Source organism: Eptesicus fuscus, chromosome 7, assembly GCF_027574615.1.
Source record: "Eptesicus fuscus isolate TK198812 chromosome 7, DD_ASM_mEF_20220401, whole genome shotgun sequence".
Taxonomy (NCBI): Eukaryota; Metazoa; Chordata; class Mammalia; order Chiroptera; family Vespertilionidae; genus Eptesicus; species Eptesicus fuscus.
Window position 1 is genome coordinate 1,150,562 of NC_072479.1, and position 26,751 is coordinate 1,177,312.

Sequence of the window (26,751 nt, forward strand, 5' to 3'; positions counted from 1 at the left end):
AATCACGTGAGATCCGGGTCCAGAACAGGCCAGGCCCCCCCGATTGGGCTAGATCCAGACCCTGGCTGGTCCCACCCTTGTCAAGCCCCGCCGGGCGGGGGGCGCAGCCTCAGGTCCCCCGTCAAGAACCACTGGGTGGGAGATGCGGCCTGAGATCCCCTGTCAAGCCCCACCAGGCGGGGTGCTTGGCCTGAGGTCCCCATCAAGCCCTGCCAGACTGGGGAAGGGGGTGTGGCCTCAGGTCCCCTGGCCCGGTGATGGGGCGTGCGGCCTGAGGTCCCCCATCAAGCCCTGCTGGGCTGGGGGTGTGGCCTGAGGTTCCCTGTCAAGCCCCATGGGGGTGGGGTGCAGCCTCAGGTCCCTGTGATTGCTCGTTAAGGCCCATTACGGGAACTCGGCCTCCACTGTGTGTGGGTTCAGCCATCTTGTGTTATGGAAAACCCCACCTCCACTGTGGGTGCTGCTATCTTTGCGGCAGAGTGACTGTCAATTTGCATATCCCCTCTTTATTATATAGGATAAAGTTGTTTTTGTTTTTTTTTTAAAGACTGGGAAGTAGAATGCATTTCCCATCAAGATTACTTCTCAAAATGAGTAAATTAAAAGTTTAGGCCATCAAGTGGTAAATAGTGGTAACTCTGCAATGTATAGAAATCACTACCCAGAAGCCTGCCTCCAAGGAAATTCCAAAGAGCCACAATTTTACCTTTCACCTTAAGCCACAGATTGTAGCAAATAATACTTTGCATCCTGACATTTTTTCCCCTTACTATTTGCAAAACTGGGAACAGTGAATTCATCAATATTACTTTCACTAACTACAACTTAAAGTTGCTATATTTTTTCTTTCCATCTATACTAATAAAAGGGTAATATGCTAATTAGACCAGACTTCTTCCAGACATCCATTTGGATGTCCTTCTGGACAAAGCCATGGTGGCGGGGGCCGAGGCAGAGGCGGTTAGGGGAGACCAGGCCGACAGGGGAGGGCAGTTAGGGGAAACTAGGTGGCAGGCAAGGTGGTTAGGGGCAATCAGGCAGGCAGGGGAGCAGTTAGGGGCATCAGGCTGGCAGGCAGGTGAGCGGTTAGGAGCCAGAGGTTCCAGATTGTGAGAGGGATTGGGCCTAAACCGGCAGTCAGACATCCCCCAAAGGGTCCTGCCAGGCTGAGGGACCCCACCCCCGTGTATAAATTTCATGCACCGGGCCTCTAGTAAAACTATAAATAATTATTGCCTCTCCAAGAAGCAAACACAGTACAGAAAATTTCCCATTTTATAAGGCAAAACTGAATTATGAAGAGGTGATCCTCAGTCCTAGCTAGTTTGGCTAAGTGGATAGAGCATCAGCCTGTGGACTGAAGGGTCCCAAGTTCAATTCCAGTCAAGGGCACATGCCAGGGTTGAGGGCTTGATCCCCACTAGGGGGTGTGCAGGAGGCAGCTGACCAATGATCCTCTCTCATCATTTCTAACTGGGTCATGTTAGATTCAGTGTAGGCATAGGGTGCACTCCTCTCCTTTCCTCTCTGAAATCAATAAAAGTATATTTTTTTAAAAAAGAAGAGGTGACCCTCAAAGAAAACAAAAAGCCAGTTAATGGCTGTTGCTAGTGTGGACCCTGAGAAAGAAAACACTAAGAAGGGCTCCAGATGGCTAACTGGGCTCAAATTTAAGAGAACAAAGCCTAGCAGCCATTTCTACACTAAATTGCACTTCAGGGAGAAGCCTGTACTGCGCTGTGTTGCTGCCATCCGGATCAGCCCTTATAAGGGAGCTCCTGGAATCCTATTTCAAGCAAAGAATTGACAAATTCCCTGTCCAATCTGAGCTATGCAGGTATATTACCCTCCCCCTCAATTCAACTTCTTCACCTACTGGCCAGAACAGCTCCCTTTTGACCAATTAGGGCAGTGCCTTTTGGACTAATCAAATTTTGATGATCTAAAGTCTTTATTTGCACAAAGAAAGACCAATCAGGGACCAGGGACAGTGACTTCTGTCTATGTAAGTCACCTCCCCCTGAGAGGGCACTTTCCCTTTCCATGGAAAATACTTCCACGGAAACCTTGGTGGAGCAATGCAGAGCAGAGCTGTCTAGCCAGGGAGGGACCTGGCCCCAGGGCATCCTAATAGCTGTATTGTTTTTCACAGCCATGAGGTATCACAAGTCAGCTGTCTACACAGAATAAAGTTTCCTTCTTCACCACACCCCAAACTGGGGAATCCTATTGCTGTTGAATTGACACCAAAGACCTTCGGTAACACTAGGCCTATATTTAAATCGTTCTAAATGCTATTTCTACTAAAATACATATCACAGAAACTTGTTGAATGAATGTAATAAAACCCATTAAAAATTAAGTCTCTTCCTCAATAGTTAGCAAGAGTAAAACATTCAATAAACTGCTAGCTATCTGATAATGCTATTTTAAATTCTTATCTAAACATACTTTGATTTTTTGGGGAGACACACACACAGATTTGTTGTTCCACTTATTGATGCATTCATTGTATGTGCCCTGATAGGGGATCAACCGATGGTGCTCTAACCTACTGAGATACCCAGCCAGGGCTATTTTAAATTCTTCAAAGATTAAGAATTTATCTATTGTGAGAGAACACATTTGACAACAATGTCAATGTGACATATGTAGCAAGCGACTTTAAAAAGATTAATAACTTTGATACTTTTAGGAATTTATCAAATGAAAATAATCGCAAACGTGCACATTTGATATCCACTGGTACTTTTATAAATACATATATATAAAAAGCACTAAATCAATGGAAGGCTCCAAACTGGAGGCAGCTTACTTAGATTTAGAGCTTAAACTCTTAACTAACATCCTATACTGGCTTTACCCATTTTATCATTCAGAGCATGAGTAAGAAAGAAGGACTTTACCAATATTTGACAGCCAAGGAAATAACAAAAAAATATAAGGGACAATAAAAATCTAGGAAGAGAAAACAATGAAAAAGAATTATAGCCCTAACTGGTTTAGAGCGTCAGCCTGAGGACTGAAAGGTCCCAGGTTCGATTCCGGTCAAGGGCATGTACCTTGGTTGTGGGCACATCCCCAGTATTGGGTGTGCAGGAGGCAGCTGATTGATGTTTCTCTCTCATTGATGTTTCTAACTCTCTAGTCCTCTCCCTTCCTCTCTGTAAAAAATCAATAAAATATATATTTTTAAAAAGGATTATACATTCCATCTTCTTGACCCACAAATTAAAAAATTCTAAGCTTGGTATTAGTAATCATTAGTAATCATATATACAAAGTAGGACAAAAGTAGGTTTATAGTTGTGAGCACACAAAGTAGTTTATTTTTGTACTAGAGGCCTGGTGCATGAAATTCGTGCACTTAGGGTGGTGGTGGGGGGGATGCCCTCAGCCCGGCCTGTGCCTTCTCACAGTCCGGGACCCTTGCTCCTTACCACCTGCCGTCTTGCTGCTTCCTACCACTTGGCTCGCTTCTCCTTAGTGCTGCCGCGGAGGTTCCCGCCACCTCCGCTGCACTCGCCAGCCGTGAGCCCGACTTCTGGCTGAGCAGCGCTCCCCCGTGGGAGTGCACTGACCACCAGGGGACAGCTCCTATGCTGAGCATCTGCCCCCTGGTGGTTAGTTCATAGCAACTAGTCATTCCACCATTCGGTTTATTTGCATATTAGGATTTTATTATATAGGATAGGATATTGAATGTGAACTGTAAATAAAAAATAAAATTTAAAAAAGAACCAAATAAAATTTTAGATCTGAAAATTTTTTAACATGTATATTAGAGGCCCGATGCACTAAGATTAGTGCAAGAATGGGCCTTCCTTCCCCTGGCTGTCAGCACCACCTTTGCTCTGGCCGGAGCCGCATTTCAGCCTTCCCACACTGCCCAGAGGCCTGGAGAGGCTGGGGCGGTGCAGAATGACGGTGTCCCGCCCTGACCCCGGTCACTCGGTGCCTGCATATGCAAATTAACCTGCCATCTTTGTTGGGTTAATTTGCATGCCCACTCCTGATTGGCTGGTGCGCTTCGCAAAGGTACGGTCAATTTGCATCTTACTCTTTTATTAGTGTAGATTTTTAATTCTCACCTGAGGATGTTTTGAAAATTAATTTTTAGAGAGAGAAACATTCATGTGACAGAGAAATACCAGTAGGCTGCCTCTGTACCTGCTGACTGAGTGGGATCTAACCTAAACCTAAGTAAGTATGTGCCCTAACCTAGAATCTAACAGGAAATCCTTTGGTGTACAGGTTGAGACTACAAACAATTGAGCCACCTGGCCAGGGAAGATCTGGAAAAAAAAATATTTTTTACATGTACCTCCAGGCCCTGGTCGGTGTGGATCAGTAGTTAAAGTGTCCTCCCACGCACCAAACGGTCATGGATTCGATTCCAGGTGAGGGCACATACACAGGTTGTGGGTTCCATCCCTGTCATATTGCTTGGCCAACTGATCGATGTTTCTCTTTCTCTTTCCCTCTCCCTTCCTCTCTCTCTAGAATCAATGAAAATAACAAATCCCTAGAGGAGGACTTAAAAAGAAAAAAAATGCTGGTTTGGTTCAGTGGATAGTGCTTCTGCAGGTGGACTGAAGGGTACCGGGTTGGATTCCGATCAAGGGCACGTACCCGGGTTGCAGGCTTAATCCAGGGCCCTGGTCGGGGATTCAGCAAGAGGCAACCAATTGATGTTTCTCACATTAGTTTCTGTCTATCTCCCTCCCTTCCACTCTCTGTAAAAACAAAAAAAAGGCAATGCAAAAATGCCCTCAGGTGAGGATTAACCAAAACAAACAAACACCCATTCCCAGTGTGATTATTGAAGGAGCATATGAAGTATTTGTTGAATGAACGGGAAGGGATGGGACTTCACTTTCTGTTTTAGCAGCTCTGCAAGCCAGGGGGTTTATTTTCATTTTTTAAAAAATATTTTTTATTGATTTTTTACAGAGAGGAATGGAGAGGGATAGAGAGTTAGAAACATTGATAAGCTGCTTCCTGCACACCCCCCACTGGGGATGTGCCCGCAACCAAGGTACATGCCCTTGACCGGAATCGAACCCGGGACCCCTCAGTCCACAGGCCGACACTTTAGACAATGAGCCAAACTGGTTAGGGCCAGAGGGTTTATTTTTTATTTTAATTTTTATTGATTGGTTATTTTAGAGAGAGGAAGGGAGCGAGAGAAACACCAGCGTGTTGTTCCACTCCTTATACTCTCTTTGGTTGCTTCTTGTCTGTGCCCTGACCAGGGATCCACCCCGCAGCCTTGCTGTATCAGCAGGAGGTTCTAACCCACTGCGCTGCGGGCTGCCTGTCAGGGCCCCTCAACAAAACCCCCCTGGGTGCCCTGGCCCCTGCTGTGGGCCGGAGCTCCTCTGCCACCGCAAAGGTGTGGGTTCCATTCTGTCAGGGCACCTACTTAGGTTTTGGGTTTGATCCCTGGTCGGGGCTGACTGCTGCTCAGGAAGTGGCCGAGGACCGGGTGCTCTAGTCATTCGGCGGGGAGCTGGGGTTCCATTGCTGACATGGCGACTCTGATCCCCGCTACCCTCGCTCCTCCATGGAGGGCGACTTCAACTATGGCAGCTGCGTGGCCTCCGGGTAGGTAGGTAGGTCACCCTCTCTGTGGCTCGCCAGGCCTGGCTGCTGCGCAGTCGCCCCAGGAGGCGGATTTTCGGGTTCTCAGGGAGAGCGCCCTCACACCGGACTCCCAGGGAGAGCGGGGTCCTGGAGGGAAAGCACTTCACTCCGCCTCCCTTCAGGGCTCCCGGGCTGGAGCAGATCACCCGTCCTGCTCAGGGCTTGGAAGGGAGAGCCGCCCTGGGGGTCCTCCTAGCTGGGTGTGAGAAACGAAATTGGAGCCCTTACTCCTGGAACCCCGTCATCCTCGGACATGTGAACACATTTTTTTTTTATTTGATGCAGCTCACGTGCCCGGCCTCCTTCCGCACACAGCCACACTGACCTGCTCCTGACGGATGTTACCCATGAGGGGGTCCTGGCAAATTAGCATACTCCTCTCTTATTATATAGGATTAATAATTCTATTATTTTCCATACAAACTATAAGACTACTTTTGTCCTACCCTGTATACATCACTACTTATTTCTCTAGCTTACCTTTTAAATCTGTAGCTGCCTAGATTCAAATACTTTACATGAAATTGATATCTGTTAAGGGAACTGTATTCAAAGGTATTTCAGTAAACAGGGCACTCAATTCCCTTAGCACTAATTGCTGGCTTCATAATTTCACCATTTCAATTTCTCAAACAGAATGGAAAAGGTATGAAACATTAAAAGCAATTCTAAAAACAATTTCTTCCCAGAAATCATCAAATAGATGGATGATTGATCAAAAGATAAAAACACTTTGCTCTAGCTGGTTTGGTTCAGTGGATAGAAAGTCAGCCTTCGGACTGAAAGGTCCCTGGTTCAGTTCCAGTCAAGGGCACATGCCCGGGTTACAGGATGGATCCCCAGAAGGGGGTGTGCAGAAGGTAGTCGATCAATGATTCTCTCTCATCACTGATGTTTCTATCTCTCTCCCCCTCTCCCTTCCTCTCTGAAATAAAAAAATATATATATTTTTAAAAAAGAAAGGTGCCTAACCAGTTTGGCTCAGTGGATAGAGCATCAACCTGAGGACTGAAGGGTCCCGGGTTTGATTCCGGTCAAGGGCATGTACCTTGGTTGCAGGCACATCCCCAGTGGGAGGTGTGCAGGAGACAGCTGATCGATGTTTCTCTCTCTCTCTCTCTCTCTCTCTCTCTCTCTCTCCCCTCTCCCTTCCTCTGTAAAAAAATCAATAAAATATATTTTTAAAAAAGGTCATAAACTTTAAATTATTTGCAGAATAAAATAAGTACTAATTACATAAACAGAAATTGCTAAGACCAACATTTTCAAATTTCAAATTCCAACTAATTTATAAACATCTACCCTCTATTTCATGAAGATAAGCTACCAAGAAGGCCTACAGTAAAAGTCAGAATAACTGTTAATCCACCATGGCCCAGACACAGATTTTCCAGACTTTTCTACACAATTTTATGACATCTCCTCATTTTATCCTACAGCACACATTTCAACTGTTAAAAGACATAGTAATTTAGGCAGAGAACCAAGATGGCAGTGTAGGTAAATGCCTGTACTCACAGCCTCCCACAACCACATCAAAATTACAACTAAAAATACAGAAAAACCATCATCCAGAACCCCCTGAAAGCTGGCTGAATGAAAGTCCTACAACTAAGTAAAGAAGTAAAGAAGACAGTACACTGAGACTGGTAGGAGGGGCAGAGGTGCTGAACAGACTGAACAAGCACTCACGTTTACCTCTTTTTTAATTGGGAAGATTGTCTCTGCAGAGGCCCCAATTCCCCTGTGAGGAGCAAAGGATCCCAGCCCCACACAAGACCACCAGTCCAGGATCCCAGAGCTGGGAAGTCCCCACATCTACAGGCTGTAAAAACCATCAGGGATTGGGGTTCAGTGACATGGAGGCTGGTGGAGACTCAGGTATTCCTCTTAAAGGGCTGGTTGACAAACTGAACTTACAAGGTCTCGCCTTCCTCTGAGCTTCAGCGCCAGGGCAAGGATCTGGGGGACCCAGACACATACTAGGAGGAACTGGATTGTCTGGCATTGGGGCATGAACTTGGGGGCCGCTTTCTCCCAGATTGAGGTGCTCACAGGGGTCATTGTTTCTATGCTGGGATATCCCCAGTGGCAGGGCTGACTGGCAGCCATTTCTGTTTGCTCCACACTGAGGATTCCCTTAAACCAGTGATGGGCAACCTTTTGAGCTGGGTGTGTCAAACTTCGCCAAAAAACTGAGCATAACTCGGGTAGTGTGTCACTTTGAGGAAAACACATTATTTCGCAAATGTTTCATCCTCGGCATGCAGCCGCCTCAGCGGCCGCGTGTCATCAGAAATGGCTACGTGTGTCAGTGCTGACACGCGTGTCATAGGTTCGCCATCACTGCCTTAAACCCACCTCATCCAATTTATAGCCCCGTGACACCTGTTTGCAGCAGCTTTTGCATATGGATGGCCTGTTCTTCCTTAGGCTTCAGACTTTGCTAAATTTCTCAAATAAGCTGCAGCTGGGTCAGGGAACCCCAAACCTGTCAATAAAAGGCCCAAGACCTGGCACTAGCACCAGCCTGCCTTGCTTCAGAGCTAGGCCTCCCGTGGGCACTTCCAAACCCAATACAAATAGGAGGAATCTGGAGATCTCTCTGAAGCTCCTGCCAGGATGCCCCAGGCAGTGGCTGACTTTGAACCTCCCTGGGGACCCAACAACCAGTGAAGCCAGTGGTTATAACTCTACACATCCATAAACAACACACTCAAAGGGCAGAATCTGTGAGCAACAAAGCCCCATTGAAGCAAGTTCTGTTCCATAGGGGTATGTCCTGCACAGCAGCTCTCCTACTATAGCCAAAGATGGTCCTCATAGCCAATCCTCCCAGTAAAACCAATAGCAATCGTCTCAACTACAAGACTGTGCACACAACCCACACCCACATAGAGTGCCAAGCTCAGGAGACTGGGGAGGCTGAGACTGAGCCACTGGGCCCTATAGGACACTCTACCGACTCAAGGAGACATAGCAGCTTGATCTAATGCATAAAAACAAACACAGGGAAGAAGCCAAAACACGGACACAAAGAAACAGGTGACAAATGAAAGAAACAGAAGGAAGTAAACTACTGTATATGGAGTTCAAAACAATAGTTATAAGGTTACTCAAGAATCTTCCTGAGACCTCCAAGGAACTTAATGAGACTTTCTGGGATATTGCCAAGTAAAATGGAAAATGACCAGTCAGAAATTAAGCTAACACTGACTGAAATGAAGACTAATATACAGGGATTCAACAGTAGAGTAGAGGATTCCAAAAATCATATCAAGGATTTGGAATATGAGGAAGCAAAAAACACCCAATCAGACGACCAAAAAGAAAAAAGAATCCAAAAATATGAAGCTAGTGTAAGGGGCCTCTGGGACAAAATCAAGTATACGAACTTCACATTATGGAGATGCCAGAAAGAGCAGAGAGAGAGAGCAAGATACTGAAAACCTATTTGGGATTAAAAATGGTGGTGGAGTAGGTGGATGCTGCGTGGACATGCTCCCAGGAACAAGCTGGAATTACAACTGAAATACGAAAAGTCTTCCTGAATAATCAACGGGAAACACACAAGAGAGAACCCTGATACCCAAGGACCACAGGTGGAGACCGCATAGAGACTGGTAGGAGGGGCGGAGGCGTGAAAGGGCTGGCCCGGCACCCACAGATAGAAACTGAAGTCCCAGAGAGATATCTCAGCTGTGTGTGTGTATGGGGGGGAGGGAGGGTGCCATGGAGAACTCTGGGATCTAATCCTGAAGCTTGGCTCCCCAGCAGAGCGCACCAAACTGAGGAGGGTATCCACATAATATCTAGCTGTGAAAGCAGTGGGGTGCTGTCTGCCAGGGAGTGGCAGCTGAAAGTTTGGGCACCCTATTGAAAGGTGAACACACAAAAATTACCTGTGGAGCCACCAGCCTTGTGCTCTGGCAAAGTGGACTGGAGCTGTGAGAGCAGAACCCAGGACTGAGTTCTGCTCTCACAAGCACAGAAGGGGGATAGAGCTCAGAAGGCAGACACCCCAAGTTTCCTGGGCTGAGTCATTCCCTCCAGCAGCGGAGGGCATATTTCCGACATAGACATCTGCCTTGCCTGGGTAAAGGACAGTAGACACACCCTATTGGTAAACACCTTGCCTTGAAGCCACTTTAGAGATTAAAAGTAACGTTTAGGCCCCAGGCAGAAAAAACTGTCCCAACCTGTTGAAAAAGATCTCCCTACACCTGAGGACGATTGCCTGGGGTCAATTCAAGGCGGAATCCTATTAGTCTGTAGAAAGACGTGGTCTCTGGGGGATCTGAGTCTTTGCCTGATCCAATTAGTCAGAAACAGCCTTTAACAATGTCCTGCACTAGAAACTGAGAGGTGTAGAGGATCTACCTAATACATAGTCACAAACCCAAACAGACAACCAAAATCAGAAAACAAAGAAACAACCACCAAATGAAAGAACTAGTGAATTCTCCAGAAGAGATAAATGAAGCAGAGATAAGAAATTTACCTAAAACAGAGTTCAGAGTAATGATGTTAAAAATGCTCAACAGTATGAAAAAAGATATCCTATGCAATAAAAGCCTAATAGGCTAAGCTTTCAGTTGTCCAGTTGACTGTTCAACCAATGAAAGCATAATATGCTAATGAAATGCTAAGGCCACTCAACCACTCACTATGACATGCACTGCCCACCAGAGGGCAGTCGACTGGAAAACCAGTTGCTATGACGAGCACTGACCATCAGGGGGCAGACGCTCCAACTGGAAAGGTAGTTTGCTGCTAGGGTCTGGCCCATTGGGACTGAGCGAGATGGGCCAGGGAACGCTCTGGAGCCCTCCCCGGCCAGATCGTGTACTAGTGGAGTCCCTGGGCCTGGCCTGCGCCCTCTCACAATCCAGGAACTTTGTGGGATGTCAGAGAGCCGGTTTCAGCCTGATCCCTCATGCCACTTCAATCAAGAGGGCGCCAGATGCAGGGTTCATGGCTGGTGAACACTGCTGCAGCAGCACAAGCCTCTCCAATTGGGAATGATAGGGCACAAGCCCGCGGCAGGTGCAGTAGGGCTGGGATGAGCAGGAGTGGCAGGTAGCAACTGCAGACGGTGTTGGACTGCGGGTTTCAGCCCGTCCCGGCAGGCCACCCAGAGGGGCCCAACCATACACAATTTTGTGCACCAGGCCTCTAATAGTAACTATGAAAAAAGAAAAGTCTGAGATAAAGAATGACATAACACATCTAAAGAACACATTGGAAGGTATACACAGCTGATTAGGAGAAGCTGAGGACTGAATCAGTGAATTAGTAGAAAGTTGAAAATGTCACTCAATTAAAGAACCAAAAAGAAAAACCAGGAAGACAGCTTAAGGGAGTTGTGGGAAAATGTGAAAGGTAACAATATTAGAATAGCAGGTGTGCTAGAAGAGGCAGAAAGAGAGAAAAGAATAGAGAAGGTGTTTGAAGAAAGAATGGCAGAAAACTTCCCTAACCTGGTAAAGGAAAAAGTCACACAAGTTCAGGAGGCACAGAGAACCCAAAAACAAGAACCCAAAGAGACCCCCGCCCAGACACATCATAATTAAAATGCCAAAAATTAAAGACAAAGAGTCTTAAAGGTAGCAAGAGAAAAGCAAACTGTTACATATAAAGGAGTTCCCATAAGGCTGACACCTGATTTCTCATCAGAAACTCTCCAGAAGGGAATGGCATGAAGTACTCAAGGTAATGGAAATCAAGGATCTGAGACCAAGATTACTATATCCAGCAAGGCTACCCTTCAAAATAGATGGTGACATAAAGAGTTTCCCAAACAAACAAACAAACAAACGGCTAAAGAAGTTGTCACCAACAAGCAAGCATTATCAGAAATGCTAAAGGGATTACTGTAAGGTAAAGGATTGCTGAGAAGAAGCAGAGAGAGAAACCTAGCCATACAAAATTAAAATGGCTATAACTAAGTACCTCTCAATAACCCTAAATGTAAATGGATTAAATGCTCTAATCAAAAGGTGTAGGGTAGCTGGAAGGATACAAAAACATAACCCAACTATATGCTATCTACAAGAGACCCATGCCAAAACAAACTCACAGGATCAAAGTGAAGGGAAGGAAAAATATTTTCCATGCAAATGGAAAAGAAAAAAAACCTGGAGTAGCAATACTCATATCCGACAACAGATTTTAAAATGAAGGTCATCACAAGAGACAACAAAGGCCACTCCATAATACAAAAGGGATCGACCCAACAAGAGGATATAACTCTGATAAACCTTTATTCACCCAGTACAGGTGCACCTAAATATGTTTTAAAATTTCTAGAGGACTTTAAGAGAGACTGACAACAATACAGTCATAGTAGGGGATTTTAACACCCCTCTGACTTCCCTGGAATGATCTTCCAGACAAAAACTTAACAAGGAAACAGAGACTCTAAAGGACACACTGGATCAGATGGACTTAATAGACATTTATACAAAATTTCACCCCAACGCAGCAGACTATACATTCTTCTCAAGTGCACATGAATCATTCACAAATATAGACCACATGTTAGGACACAAAACAATTCTCTACAAGTTCAAGATGATTGAAATCCTATCAAGCATCTTCTCAGATCACAGTGGAATGAAATTAGAAATCAACTACAGTAATAACAACCCAAAACTTCTAATACATGGAGGCTAAATAGCATGTTATTAAACAATGAATGGATTACCAATGAGATCAAAAAAGAAATCAAAAACTTCCTGGAAACAAATGAAAATGAACACACAACAACCCAAAATCTCTGGGATACAGCAAAAGCAGTCCTGAGAGGAAAGTTGACAGCACTACATGCATATCTCAATAAACAAGAAAAATCAGCAATAAACTATTTAACCCTACAACTAGAAAGAGAACAAAAAAAGCCCAGAGTTAGTAGAAGGACAGAAATAATAAAGATTAGAGCGGAAATAAAAACATAGAGACTAAAATAAACAATATTAAAAAAATGAAACCAAGACCTGGTTCTTTGAAAGGATAAACAAAATTGATAAAATATTAGCCAGATTCATCAAGAAACAAAGAGAGAGGACCCAAATAAAATCAGAAACAAAAGTGCAGAAGTAACCACGGACACCATAGAAATACAAAGGATTGCAAGAAAATACTATGAACAACTATGTGCTAAAAGCTGGACAATGTGGATGAAATGGACAAATTCTTAAAAAAATACAATTTCCCAAAACTGAATCATGAATAAAAAAGCCAAAACCGGTTTGGCTCAGTGGATAGAGCGTCGATCTGTGGACTGAAAGGTCCCGGGTTCGATTCTGGTCAAGGGCATGTACATTGGTTGTGGGCACATCCCCGGTAGGGGGTGTGTAGGAGGCAGCTGGTTGATGTTTCTCTCTCATCGATGTTTCTAGCTCTCTATCCCTCTCCCTTCCTCTCTGTAAAAAATCAATAAAATATATTAAAAAAAAAAAGAATAAGAAAACCTGAATAGACCAATAACAACCTATGAAATAGAAGCAGTATTCAAAAAACTCCCACCAAGATCTGGATGGCTTCATAGGGGAGTTTTCCCAAACATTCAAAGAAATAACACGTATACTCCTCAAACTATATCAGAAAATTCAAGAGGAAGGAACACCTTGCCAAGTTTTTTTTATGAGGCCAGCATTATCCTAATTCCCAAACCAGGTAAAAACACTACAAAGAAAGAGAATTACAAGCCAATATCCCTCATTTACATAAATGCTAAAATCCTCAAAAAAAATATTAGCAAATTGCATCCAGCAATATATTAAAAAGATCGAATGGGATTTATCCCAGAGATGCAAGGCTGATACAATATTCATAAAACAATAACCGTGATACATCAAATAAACATATTGAAAGACAAAAAATCACATGATCAGAGAATTTTTGATAAAAATTCTCAACAAAGTTTGAATAGAGGGAGCATATTTAAACATGATAAAGGCGATATATGACAAACCTACAGCCAACATCATACTCAATGGGCAAAAATTAAAACCATTTCCCCTAAGAAGAGGAACAAGACAGGATGCCCACTTTCAACCACTCCTATTCGACATAGTACTGGGCAATCCTAGCCATAGCAGAGACAAGAAGAAAAAATAAAAGGCACCCAAATTGAAAAAGGAGAAATAAAATTGTTATTATTCGCAGATGACATGATATTGTACATAGAAAACCCCAAAGACTCCATAAAAAAACATGTAATAAATGAATTTGGCAATGTAGCAGGATACAAAATTAACATCCAGAAATCTATGGCTTTTTTAAAAACCAACAATGAACTCACAAAAAGACAAACTAAAAAAACAACAACCCCATTTAACACTGCACCGAAAAAATTAAGAAACCTAGGAATAAACTTAACTAAGGAGGTAAAAGACCTATACTTGGAAACCTACAGGGTATTGAAAAAAAAGATAGAGGAAGATATAAACAAATGGAAGAATACACCTTGTTCATGACTGGTAGAATCAACATCATTAAAATGTCCATACTACCCAAAGCAATCTATACATTCAATGCAATCCCCATTAAGATACCAAAAGAATATTTCACAGACCTAGAACGAACTCTCCAAAAATTCATCTGGAATAAAAAAAGACCCCAAACAGCTGCAGCAATCCTGAGTAAGAAGAAAAAAAATTGAGGGATCAAAATACCAGATATCAAGCTATATTACAAAGCCACTTTTCTCAAAACTGCCAGGTGTTGGCACAAGAAAAGACATACAGAGCAATGGAACCAAACAGTGAACCCAGAAATCAACTCAAGCCATTATGCTCAATTAATATTTGACAAAGGAGGCAAAAGCATACAATGGACAGTCTTTTCAATAAATGGGGCTGGGAAAACTGGACAGATACATGCAAAAAAGAATGAACTAACTAGACCATCAACTTACACTACACACAAAAATAAAGTCAAAATGGATAAAGGACTTAAATGTTAAGACGGGAAACAATAAAAATCTTAGAGGAATCCACAGGCAGCAAAATCTCAGACATATGCTGAAGCAATATCTTCACCTATACAGCTCATAGGGCAATGGAAACTAAAGAGAAAATAAATAAATGGAACTGCATCAAAATAGAAAGCTTCTGCACAGCAAAAGAAACCATCAGAAAATAACAAGAAAGCCCACTGCATGGGAGAACATATTTGCCAATGATAAGGGTTTAACCCTTTGCACTCGCTTGCTTTTTTCGATTCCTTTATTATACTCGGGATTTAATTTTTTAAATACCCCAGATTTTACAAAGCGCGGCAGTAGAATAAAAAACTGGAGTTTCTTTTCATACAAACTTATTTATTTGGATTTTTTTATATTTCAAATTATTGATACATTCAAAGAGTATAAAAAGAGCTGCTACCGATGCTAACCGTGTCGACTCACACTCGACATCTGAGTGCAAAAGGTTAATCTCCAACATTTACAGGGAAATCATACTACTTAAAAAAAGGAAGATAAACAATCCAATCAAAAAGTAGGCCAGGCTGGCCCAACCCCACCCATGCATGAATTCATGCACCGGGCCTCTAACATACACACACACACACACACACACACACACTCTGAGTGGCCAGATTATTATGCGTTCAGAGACCATAATAATCTGGCCACTCAGTGTATACATACTAGAGGCCCGATGCATGAAATCCGTGCAAGAGTAGGCCGTCCTTCCCTTGGCTGCCGGCACCGGCTTCCCTCTGGCAATCGAAACCTGGGCTTCTCTCCAGCTGCTGGCAGGCACCTAGAACCTGGACTTCCCTCGCAGCCCCGGCTTCACCCAGAAGGTCGTCCGGTCTAATTAGCATATTATCCTTTTATTATTATAGATTATTATAGATATGCATTACCCATGGAAACAGACAATAGGGTGCTGAAGGCCTGGGACAGGGTGGGAACTGGGTGGAGGGTGGCAATAGGGGAGGGGGAGAAGAGGGACATCTGTAAAACTATCAACAATAAAGATTGTTTTTTTAAAAAGGGTACAGTAATTTAAATAAACTATAACAGAACAGTATATTCAAGTACATCTCTATTGAAAATAGATGTGACTAAATTACCTTATATTAAGAATTACCCACAAATATTAATATTATCCTATATAATAAAAGCCTAATATGCTAAGTGTCTGGTCGTCTGTTCAACCAACCAAAGTGTAATATGCTAATGACATTCTAAGACTGCTCAACCACTCGCTATGATGCACACTGACCACCAGGGCGCAGACAGTTGACTAATCGACCAGTCAAAATGATGTGCACTGACCACCAGGGGCCAGTAAATGGTTGACAAGTCGCTATGATGTGCACTTACCACCAGGTGGCAAACACTCCGACTGGTAGGTTAGCTTGCTCCTGGGGACTGGATGATCGGGACTGAGTGAGGCAGGCCAGACATGCCTCCGTGGCTGGCCAACCAACCTCCCGCGTCCCTCCCCGGCCCTGATCATGAACCAGGCCTCCAGTTATTAATGAACTAGAGGCCCGGTGCAGGAAATTGGTGCACGTGGGTGTGTGTCCCTCAGCCCAGCCTGCACCCTCTCCAATCTGGGACATCCCTCTCACAATCCAGGACTGCTGGCTCCCAATTGCTCGCCTGACTGCCTTCCTTATTGCCCCTAACTGCTTGTACCTGCCAGCCTGATCAACCCCTAACGGTTAGTAACCATTCCCCTGCCAGCCTGATTGAAGCCTAACTGCACCCCTGCCAGCCTGTAAAACTATAGTCTGGCCCTCCAACGGTCTGAGGGACAGTGAACTGGCCCCCTGTTTGAAAAGTTTGAGGACCCCTGCTTTGTAGCCTTGAGTGGAGGCCTTGGCCGGCCAGGGTGTGCAGACAGCTTGGCTTCCTCCATTGCTGGGGGCAACCCAAGCCTCCTATTCACAGCCATTGTAGTTGGGTTAATTTGCATACTCGCACCTGATTGGCTGGTGGGCGTGGCTTGTGCGTGTAGCAGAGTGGTGGTTAATTTGCATATTACTCTTTTAATATATGTCACACCTTCTGATGCTGTGAGTACACAAATTGGCCCTGTTTTCGTTCACACTCTAGCTTCTAAGGTCAGAACTATAAACTTGATCACCACAAGAATAATTTTTGATTATCTCTTTATAGGAGGTCCACAATCATCACAGATTTCCTTCATTTATAATCAGCCTCACAACTAACTACAGGCTCTGCAAAAGGTGTATTTAAGGTCCAACATGGTCAAAGAAAGGTTTGTGTGACCCAAGAAGGCGTGGAAGTTAAGGTTACACACTCTCCACTTCATACAGGGGTGTCAGGCATTTCCTGAACAAAATTGAAACAATTGGTAATAAAAGTCAGACTGCAGCCTACCTGCAAAAATGGAACATCCTCCTCACTAGACAGAATGCGGAGGCACAAACAGATAAATTCTTATGCCCACAAGAAAGGGGGGCAGCTCTAAATGTCTCCTGTAAATTCCAACTTCCCCTTCCCCAAAGAAGCCTAACATCTGTCTCCATATAAAGGCACAGCACAAACTAATGGAGACTCAAATCAGGTCTAGGTTTCACAAATCACTTCAGAGATCTTTTCTAGATAGCCATATTGAGGAATTTCCAGAAACAATTTCCACAATCTCAGAAGTCCTACTTTACCTTTAGCAAAGCCTCTAGAAAAAGGTTCTCCACCTTTTCTCTGACCCCAAAACAATACCTATCAGTCACCTTTGTTGAAAGTTAGGAGGGAGTTTAAATACACCTCATATCTCTCCTCCAATGTGAAAATTAGCAAGTGCTATAGAATTTTGAACTGAAGCCAAAAAGGCTTCTTTAGTTCTAAGCATGGGAGCTAAGACAAACCCAGGCCTGATGTAGACACACAAACAAGAAAAGTACCTAAAAGAGTATGGGAGGTAGGACAGGTAATTTAAAAAATGGAAATGAATCCTGGCTAGTTTTTCTCAGTGGTTAGAGCATCAACTCACAGATCAAAGGATTCAGGTTCAATTCCGGGTCAAGTGCATGTATCTCAGTTGCAGGTTCCCCAGTCCTGGGAGGGGCACATGCGGGAGACAACCAATCGATGTATGTATCTCTCTCTCTTCTCTCTCTCTCCCCCTCTTTTCTTCCCTCCCTCTTCCCTTCCACTCTCTCTAAAAATCAATGGAAAATCTTAGCTATAGTAAATTGTGCTGCTATGAACATAGAGGTGCATATATCCTTTCTTTCTGATTGGTGTTTCTAGTTTCTTGTGATATATTCCTAGAAGTGGGATTACTGGGTCAAATGGCAGTTCCATTTTCAGTTTTTTGAGGAAACTCCATACTGTTCTCCACAGTGGCTGCACCAGTCTGCATTCCCACCAGCAGTGCCCGAGGGCTCCTTTTTGTCCAAATCCTCGCCAGCACTTGTCATTGTTGATTTGTTGATGATTGCCATTCTGACATCTCATGGTGTGAGATGGTACCGCATTGTCATTGTCGTTTTGATTTGCATCTCTCGGATAATTAGTGACTTTGAGCATGTTTTCATGTGTCTGTTGGCCTTCTGTATGTCCTCTTTTGAAAAGTGTCTATTTAGGTCCTTTGCCTACTTTTTGATTGGATTGTTTATCTTCCTTTTGTTAAGTTGTATGAGTTTCCTGTAAATTTTGGAGATTAAACCCTTATAAGAGGTAACATTGGCAAATATGTTCTCCGATGCAGTGGGCTTTCTTGTTTTGTTGATGGTTTCTTTTGCTGTGCAGAAGCTTTGTATTCTGATGTAGTCCCATTTGTTTATTTTCTCTTTAGTCTCCATTGCACTAGGAGCTGTATCAGTAAAGATATTGCTACGATATATGTGTGTTATTTTGCTGCCTATGGATTCTTCAAAGATTTTTATTGTTTTCCTTCTTACATTTAATTCCTTTAGCCATTTTGAGTTTGTTTTTGTGTATGGTGTAAGTTGGTGATCTAGTTTCATCACTGATGTTTCTATTTCTCTCTCTCCCTTTCCCTTCCTCTCTGGAATCAATAATATATGTATATATATTTCTGCTACATAATCTTGAGCACAAAAATTTACCATGAATTTTTCCTTGTACACATACAAAGATGTCATCTTAGCACTGTTAGTTTATGTAAATAAGATTGATTGAGAAACACCTGGATGTTCAATAAGAAAGTGGTTAAATAAGCAATGGCATAGCCATATCTGATTATAATGATAGTATAGATCTGCAGAAGATGAAAAAAATGTTCATTATATATTACCCTCTTTGTAAAATACTCACAAGAGTAGTGAGGATATTTTCCCCACTGATTTTTAGAGAGAATGGAAGGGGAGAGAAAGAAGGGAAGAGAGAGAAAAAAGAGAAACATCAATGTGTTAGAGACCCGTGGATTAGTTGCCTCCCACTCTCACCCTGACTGGGACCGGGGACTGAACCTGCAACCAAGGTACGTGTCCTTCACCGGGAATCGAACCCGAGACCTTTAGGTCACTGAGTAAAACCGGCCAGTGCATATATTACTTTTAAAAGGAAATAAAACATATGTTATTACAATACCACGTATTTTTAAATTGTGTCTGCATATATAAATAGGTCTATACGGGCTCAAAATAACAAATTATAAATAACCATTTTCTTTTCTTTTATCTTATCTCAATTTTCTAAAGTTTTAATCAACTTTTTTAAAAAAACAGATCAGGTGTTTAATTAGATTCTTCTTAAGAAATTTAGAACAACAGTTTGTGAGAATAAATCACATTTGTGAAAGCCAACATTGCCCTGGAGCTGAGGAACTGCTTTGATTTTTGGCAGAATTTGCAAATCCATGTCTTTTTGAACAGCCGTGGGCTGCTCTGTAATCTTGTATTTCTCTTTCTGTGTTGAACATCTCAACCTCTGGTGTCGGGGCTTGTGCAGCTTCTTCTTGAAGTAATCATCTGTATGATTGGGGATTTTCACACCACTGATATCAACTTCGGTAGAGGTAGTGATGACAAATTTCTGGTGTGTTCTATGCAGATGAACTCAATTAAGGGACAGAGGTCCAGTCTCAAGTAGCAAGCCACTGCTCAGCTAGTTCAGGAAAACTACCCCTCTTGCCTCTGTGGTGCTCAATAAGGATGATCAGAATGGTCCCGGTGTTGTAGTGTATCCTGCGAATTACACAAGGACACCTCAAGAAGTCAAATTAAGGAGCCACATTTATTTCATAAGCTGGCGGCTACGAGGGGGCATCATAGCACTCCAAATCTCACAGCTCCGAATGGCAGTAACATCTGGCTTATAAAAGGCAAAAATCACAAAGGTATGGATTACATCTCTAGGTTTGGAATGAGGAACTGGTTTTTGAAAGCAATTTACAGAAGCTAAATTGAGCAAGTTAGTTATCTACAAAGATTAAATATAGTTTTAGGTCTGGGAGTCGCTGAGTCAATGGAAAACACATTTTCTGGAGCCACTGAAGCAATTAAAGCAATTGTGCTGTCCTGGTCTCCAGGTGCAGAGAAATGGATTTTAAAAGACCAGCAAAACCACAATCAATGGAGTATACAATTGAATGGGGTGATTTATATAAGTTCAGGAAATCAAAATAACTTCTCTATTATTTTAGCAAGCAAACAATTACAGAAGCCAGAAGAGCAGGGTGAAAAATTAAACAGCAGTTTTTACCTGAGATGATTGCTACCATGCTTCACCAGGAGTGATGCTGGTCCCGTTTTCTCACATGATGACTTAAGGGTTTCTTGCCACCGTTCTATAGCTTTCAAGGCACATCTGCAGTAGGATAATATCTAGGCATTTTGCAAAGTTTGGCCACTCGGGTACCACCATTCTTATCACCCACCACAAACCGGTGTTGTGACAGTAGCTTTTGAATACTTCCTCGTGTGCATGGACTTTCAGGAATACACAGTTGATGGGGAAGATCGAACAATCCCTCTGACTAGGACAGTTTAGGCTGCCTTGTGGCTTTCCCTTTTTAGGCATCTTGGCCTTGAGGTTATCCTTCTCAACCTTGCCACCAGCATTAGCCTTCTCTGCTTTAGGTTTCTTCTCCTTAGTATCCAGCTTCTCGGCTTTTCCACTCACTATTTTGTAAGATGGGAAAGAGCTACAATCAACTTTTTTTTTTTTTTTTTTTTTTAGAGAAAAAGCATTATTTTACATTTATACTTTTCTTTTTCTTTAATCCTCACCAGAGGATGTTTTTCATTGAATTTAGAGAGAGAGGAAGAGAGAGGAAGAGAAACACCGAGTTGAGAGAAACATGGATCAGTTGCCTCCCATATGCACCCCAACCAGGGATCAAACCTGCAACCTAGGTATGTGTCCTTATCCGGAATCAAACCTAAGACCTTTTGATGCATGGGACAACATTCCAACCAACTGAGCAACACTGGCCAGGGCTTAAGTTTTCTTTTTGATAAAAAAGAAGAAAGACAGCCGAAACCGGTTTGGCTCAGTGGATAGAGCGTCGGCCTGCAGACTGAAAGGTCCCAGGTTCGATTCCGGTCAAGGGCATGTACCTTGGTTGCGGGCATATCCCCAGTGGGGGGTGTGCAAGAGGCAGCTGATCAATGATTCTCTCTCATCGATGTTTCTAACTCTCTATCCCTCTCTCTTCCTCTCTGTAAAAAATCAATAAAATATATTTTAAAAAAAAGAAAGAAAGAAAGACAGGAACCAAGATGCCAACAATCTGGATTTTACTAAATAAATGGAGAGAGAAGTCATATATCAGGACCTACCTAGACCAAGTTTTCATTTCCTTACATCTCGTCTCTAACATTCTCAAGTCTATCCAACCTGACAATTACTTTCATCAAAACTCAGCTTTTATATCCTATGTTCATTATATCACATTATTGTACTCAGGGGAGATCCAGATGGAGCTTTCACACTGGCTTGGACAGCAGGAACTGAGGGACTCGTTCCAAAGTGCAAAGACACCATCTGCAACCTTCTGGTAATCCTCTTCATGTCATCTGTTCCATTTCCAATTCTTTTTATATGTCCATTACACAAGTAATCAAGACTTTCCCTCCAGGTATCTCTTTCCATAAGGCAGGTAGAAATATCATATTAAATTCATTTTCCAATAATGCAAAAACACAATGCCTTCTCATTACTCTCTTAACCCCCAAATAAATACTATTCTGTGGCTAGTACGAAAACCTATGGAAGGTACTAAAAAAGAAAAAACATGATCACAGATTAAAGGAATTCAATTGATAAACAGAACTCATAAATAGAAAACAATGAGAAAAAAAAAGATTTAAGATTTTGCCTACTATTAACTGCTAGGTTTGGCTCTCTTGGGCCTAATCCCAATTCAACCCACTGCGCATTGTATGACCTTGGGCAATCAACTCACCTGTAAAACTGTGCTATGAATTAAACCTAAATGATCTCAAACATCCTTTCCACATCTCATCTTCTATAGGTCTAGGAACAAGAGATTAGGGAAAGGAAAGATAAAGGCAGGCTTCCATAATGTGTTAGGAATTACCTATGAGCAGACAACAAGGAAGATTAAAAAAACAAGGAAATCTGGTAAGGGGAAAAAGAAAAGAAAAAATCACCGATCAGTAAGAAGCCTGTTCTTATATAAGCAGGGTGATCAGAAAGTAAATGAAAGGAAAGTAACCTCTCCTCCCTTCTATGAGAGAAATCCTGAAGAGGGTCATGTAAACAAATCTATTGTCAATAGAGAGGAGCACTGGCTTAGAAAAATAAAAACTATCAGACTGAATATTTACTGAGTGTCCAGCATGTGTGAAGTTGTTCTTTACTAGGCAGTTAAGAATACAAATATGCAGATTCAGCAAAAAAGAAAAAAAGAGAGAAAGAACTTGACACAGATGTGGTGACTGGTGGTAGGGGTGAGTGGAGGTGGAAGAGGATATAGGGGGAATAAATGGTGATGAAAAAAATTTAAAAAGAGGGTCAGTACTGGTTTAAAAAAAAGAACACTAATATGAATAAACATTGTTTCTGCTTTTAGGAAGTTTATTTCATTCATTCAGTAAATATTTATTGAGCACCTACTATGTACATGGACAATTCCAGGTACTGGGGAGTCAAGAGTGAATGTATACCTAAATCCATGAAATTTACAGTGTGCAGGGTTAAGGAGGTACAGATACATTAAACAAGGTAACTGCAAAAAAGAAAATCGAGTTGTGGGGCACTACTTTAAACCAGTTTATTATGAACATAAAATATTAACAATTGTTAAAGCTGGGTGATGGAAATTCACTGTACTGTTTTCTTTAATTCATTTTAAATTACTAAAACAAGCCACATAGGATAGGATAATCATGGAAGATTTCACTGAAATGACATCTGGGCTGAGATTTGACAGCTAGGAACAGGGCACATATCCCCATGCCTTTCAAACAGAGGAAACAGCTGGTACAAAGACCCTAAGGCGCCCAGAGACTTTCTGAGAAAAACAGCTGACGAGGCTATGAAAACAGAAAGATTTTGTGGGGACCCTACTAATAATGATAATGAACTTACAATTTATTCTAAATGCAAGAAGCCACTGGAGGGTTATTTTTTGTTTAATCCTCACCTGAGATATTTTTTTTCCATTGGTTTTTCAGGGCGAGTGGAAGGGGAAGAGAGAGAAAACATCGATGTGAGAGAGCTACATCGACTGGTTGCCTCCCACACATGCCTTTATTGGGGGCAGAAAGAGAACCCGCAACCCAGGTACCTGCTCTTGAGCAGGAATTGAACCGAGACCCTTTGATCTGAGAGCCAACACTCTAACCACTGAACAACACCATCCAGGACCATTGGAGGGTTTTAAGCAAGAACGCGAATACAGGAATATACTTGTATTTGTTAAATTACAAAGCAATACACAGATTGGGTGCTAAATTAGGTAACCCAAAATATATTTGTTTAATAATGGGATGAATTTATATTTTGGAGATATCTTTATCTCCATAATCCCTTTATTTGAACTTAAACTAAAAATAGTTTCTAATTCCAAGCACATCAATCCAAGGATACTTAATTCAGTATCTGGAAAGGTGGCTCAGAAGCATTGTGGATGAGAAATGAATTATTGTAGAATTAAAAATTCTGTTACAGCCCTGGTCAGGTAGCTCAGATGGTTAGTGTTATGCCAATACACCAAGGTTACAGGATCAATCTCTGTCAGTGCACATATAAGAAGCAACCAATGAATGCATAAATAAGTGGAACAATAAACCGATGTTTCTCTCTCTATCTCAAACCGGTCAAAAAATTTTTTAAAAATAAAAATTCTGTTACAGATGTCCAACAAAAATTCTGAGTGAACAGAATGTGAGATAAGATTTTGCCCAGAGAAAGGTGAGGTCTGTGATCCAGGCTGAAGGGAGAAACGCGCACAGTAGGATCCAGAGGTTCAGAGGAAGTCTGGGCCCCACAGAATCCGCGGACGTTGGTGGCAGCGTAGTCCTCGAATGTGGAAGGGGGTCCACAGGGCTGCTGACAGAAGGGAACTCTAGAAATCAACCCATAGCTGGGCTGTGCACAGAAAGGCAGCCTGAAGCTTTACCAGTAAACCAGCTGTGCAGTGCCGGGATAAAAGCCGTGCTCAGAGACATGAGCAGTATCTCGAACTTACTCTGGCTCTTTTTTCTCTTTAAATCCTTGCTTTTGATTACTAAGCCCGGCCCGGTACATAGATCACCCAATTAAAAACACTCTCAGACACTGCAGGAGAAAGCTGTTTTTGTGGAAGCTGGGGATCAGAGAGGGGAGAAACGATCAGAAAACCAGCTCTGGGGCAGTCCAATCCCCCAAACCAGTATTAAGTCCAGCAGGGAAAACAAAATCTAAATACTGGGTAGAGAGGACTTATAGCCCCGGATGTCAACACAGAAACACTGCCCCCCAGGGGTTGAATCACAAACTGACTTTTGTGTAAATACAACCACAGGCAGGCTGAGTAACAAAGAAATACAGCCTGCTTGAAAAATAAGATTGTGGCTTATGACACAGGAGCTGTGGAACACAGGGAACTTCAATACTGTCCTGACTACCTGACGGGAAACAGGCATGCCAAACAGAACAGGAGAGGAAGTGAATGACCTTCACTACAGCACATTTTTATTTTTTATCTTTTACTTAAGAAACTAAATTTTTTTCTCACTTGATTTTACATTTTTATTATATTTTCATTTTTAATCAATATTATTACTACTACTTTACTAACCTTCTTTAAGTTTCTCTAATGATATTTTATTATCAGGATTAGTGTTCTACATTCAATTTCCATTTTACCTTTAGCATCATATTACTCTATCTCAACGTTAACTTTATGCCAACACTCTTCCTCATTTTTCCCCTTTTGTTGTCCTGTTTCTCTTCCCCTATTCCTGCTATAGATTTTCCCTATTCCTTCTTTTTATCCCGTTAAAAATTTATCCTACTTATAGATCTAATTTCCAATCCCCTGCTCCAAGTTCATACACACTTCTCTTCTCTTTCTTCACTATTCAAATTTTTTTCCTCTTCCCTTTGTTTGTTTCTTTGTTTCATTTTGTTTTGTTTTCCCCTTCTTTCTCTCTGTCCTACTGTTGTTAGTTTGACTCTCTTTTGCTTCTGTTTTTCCTCTCCTCACTTGTTATTAGTTGTCCTTTGTAGTTTGCATTCATACCTGGGTGTTAGTTGTTTGCATTTTTTGGACTAGTTGTTGTTCTATTGTAGTTTTCTCCCCATATAAATATTTTTTTCACCGCTTTTTTTTTAAAATAAATCTTTATTGTTCAGATTATTACAGGTGTTCCTCTTTTTTTCCCCCCATAGCTCCCCTCCACCTGATTCCCCACCCTACCCCATGCCCTTACCCCCCGCCACTGTCTTCATCCATAGGTGTAAGATTTTTGTCCAATCTCTTCCTGCATCTCCCAAATCCCCTTCCCCCTGAGAACTGTCTGTCCCCTCCCTTTCTATGTCCCTGATTCTATTATATTCACCAGTCCATTCTGTTCTTCAGATTTTTTATTCACTTGATTTTTAGATACACTTGTTGGTAAGTATGTACTTGATGTCTTTTTGTTGTTCATAATTTTTATCTTTACCTTTTTTTTCTTCTTCCTCTTCTTAAAGAATACCCTTCAGCATTTCATGTAATTCTGGTTTGGTGGTGGTGAACAGCTTTAGCTTTTTCTTGTCTATGAAGCTCTTCATCTGACCTTCAATTCTGAATGATAGCTTTGTTGGGTAGAGTAATCTTGGTTGTAGGTTCTTGCTGTTCACCATTTTGAATATTTCTTGCCACTCCCAACTAGCCTGCATAGTTTCTGTTAAGAAATCAGCTGACCATCATATGGGTGCTCCCTTGTAGGTAACTATTTTTCTCTTGCTGCTTTTAAGATTCTCTCTTTGCCTTTTTCCCTTGGCATTTTAATTATGACGTGTCTTGGTGTGGTCCTCTGTTTGGGGTTCTGTGCGCTTCCTGGACTTCTAAGTCTATTCTTTCAACAGGTGGGGGAAGTTTTCTGTCATTATTTCTTCAAATAGGTTTTCAGTATCTTGCTCTCTCTCTTCTTCTGGCACCCCAAAAATTCGGATGTTGGTACGCTTAAAGCCATCTCAGAGGCTCCTGACGCTATCCTCACACTTTTGGATTCTTCTTTCTTTCCGCCTCTCTGGTTGGGTGTTTTTCGCTTCCTCATATTCCAGATCTTTGGTTTGACTCTTTGGGTACGGTGATCTAGAGTTGAGTTTCTGTATATTCTTTATTTCAGACAGTGTATGCTTAATTTCTGACTGGTCCTTTTCCATTTTTTTTGTATTCTCATTAAGGTCCTTGAAGGTCTCTTCAAGTTTCTCAGCGGTTTTTAGAAGATTCTTGAGTAACCTTGTAAATATGGTTCTGAACACTGTGTTGTCCAGTATTTTACTTCCCTCCATCTCTCCTATTCATGACATGCTTTGGTGTCTCTGCATTTTGGCTGCCTCCCTGTGTTGGTGGAGTGGCTTTGTGTGGTGACCTATAGGGGCCGGTAGCTTAGCTTCCCCAATCACCCTAGGTGGTCGCTCTTGGTACACCCCTTTGTGGGCTGAGTGGAAAGTCTTGGTGTAGTTAAAAGCCTTGATTGCTGTTGGTATAC

The 26,751-nt window shown here is 42.3% G+C and overlaps 1 protein-coding gene and 1 pseudogene across 1 annotated transcript in view; both read right to left on the reverse strand.

Moving 5' to 3' along the window:
- Positions 1-26,751, reverse strand: part of LOC103304095 (chromatin remodeling regulator CECR2) — a 205,141-nt gene that overhangs the window by 116,250 nt on the left and 62,140 nt on the right. The window lies entirely within an intron of this gene.
- LOC103304598 (60S ribosomal protein L6-like) overlaps positions 19,360-26,751 on the reverse strand; it is a 68,790-nt pseudogene continuing 61,398 nt past the window's right edge.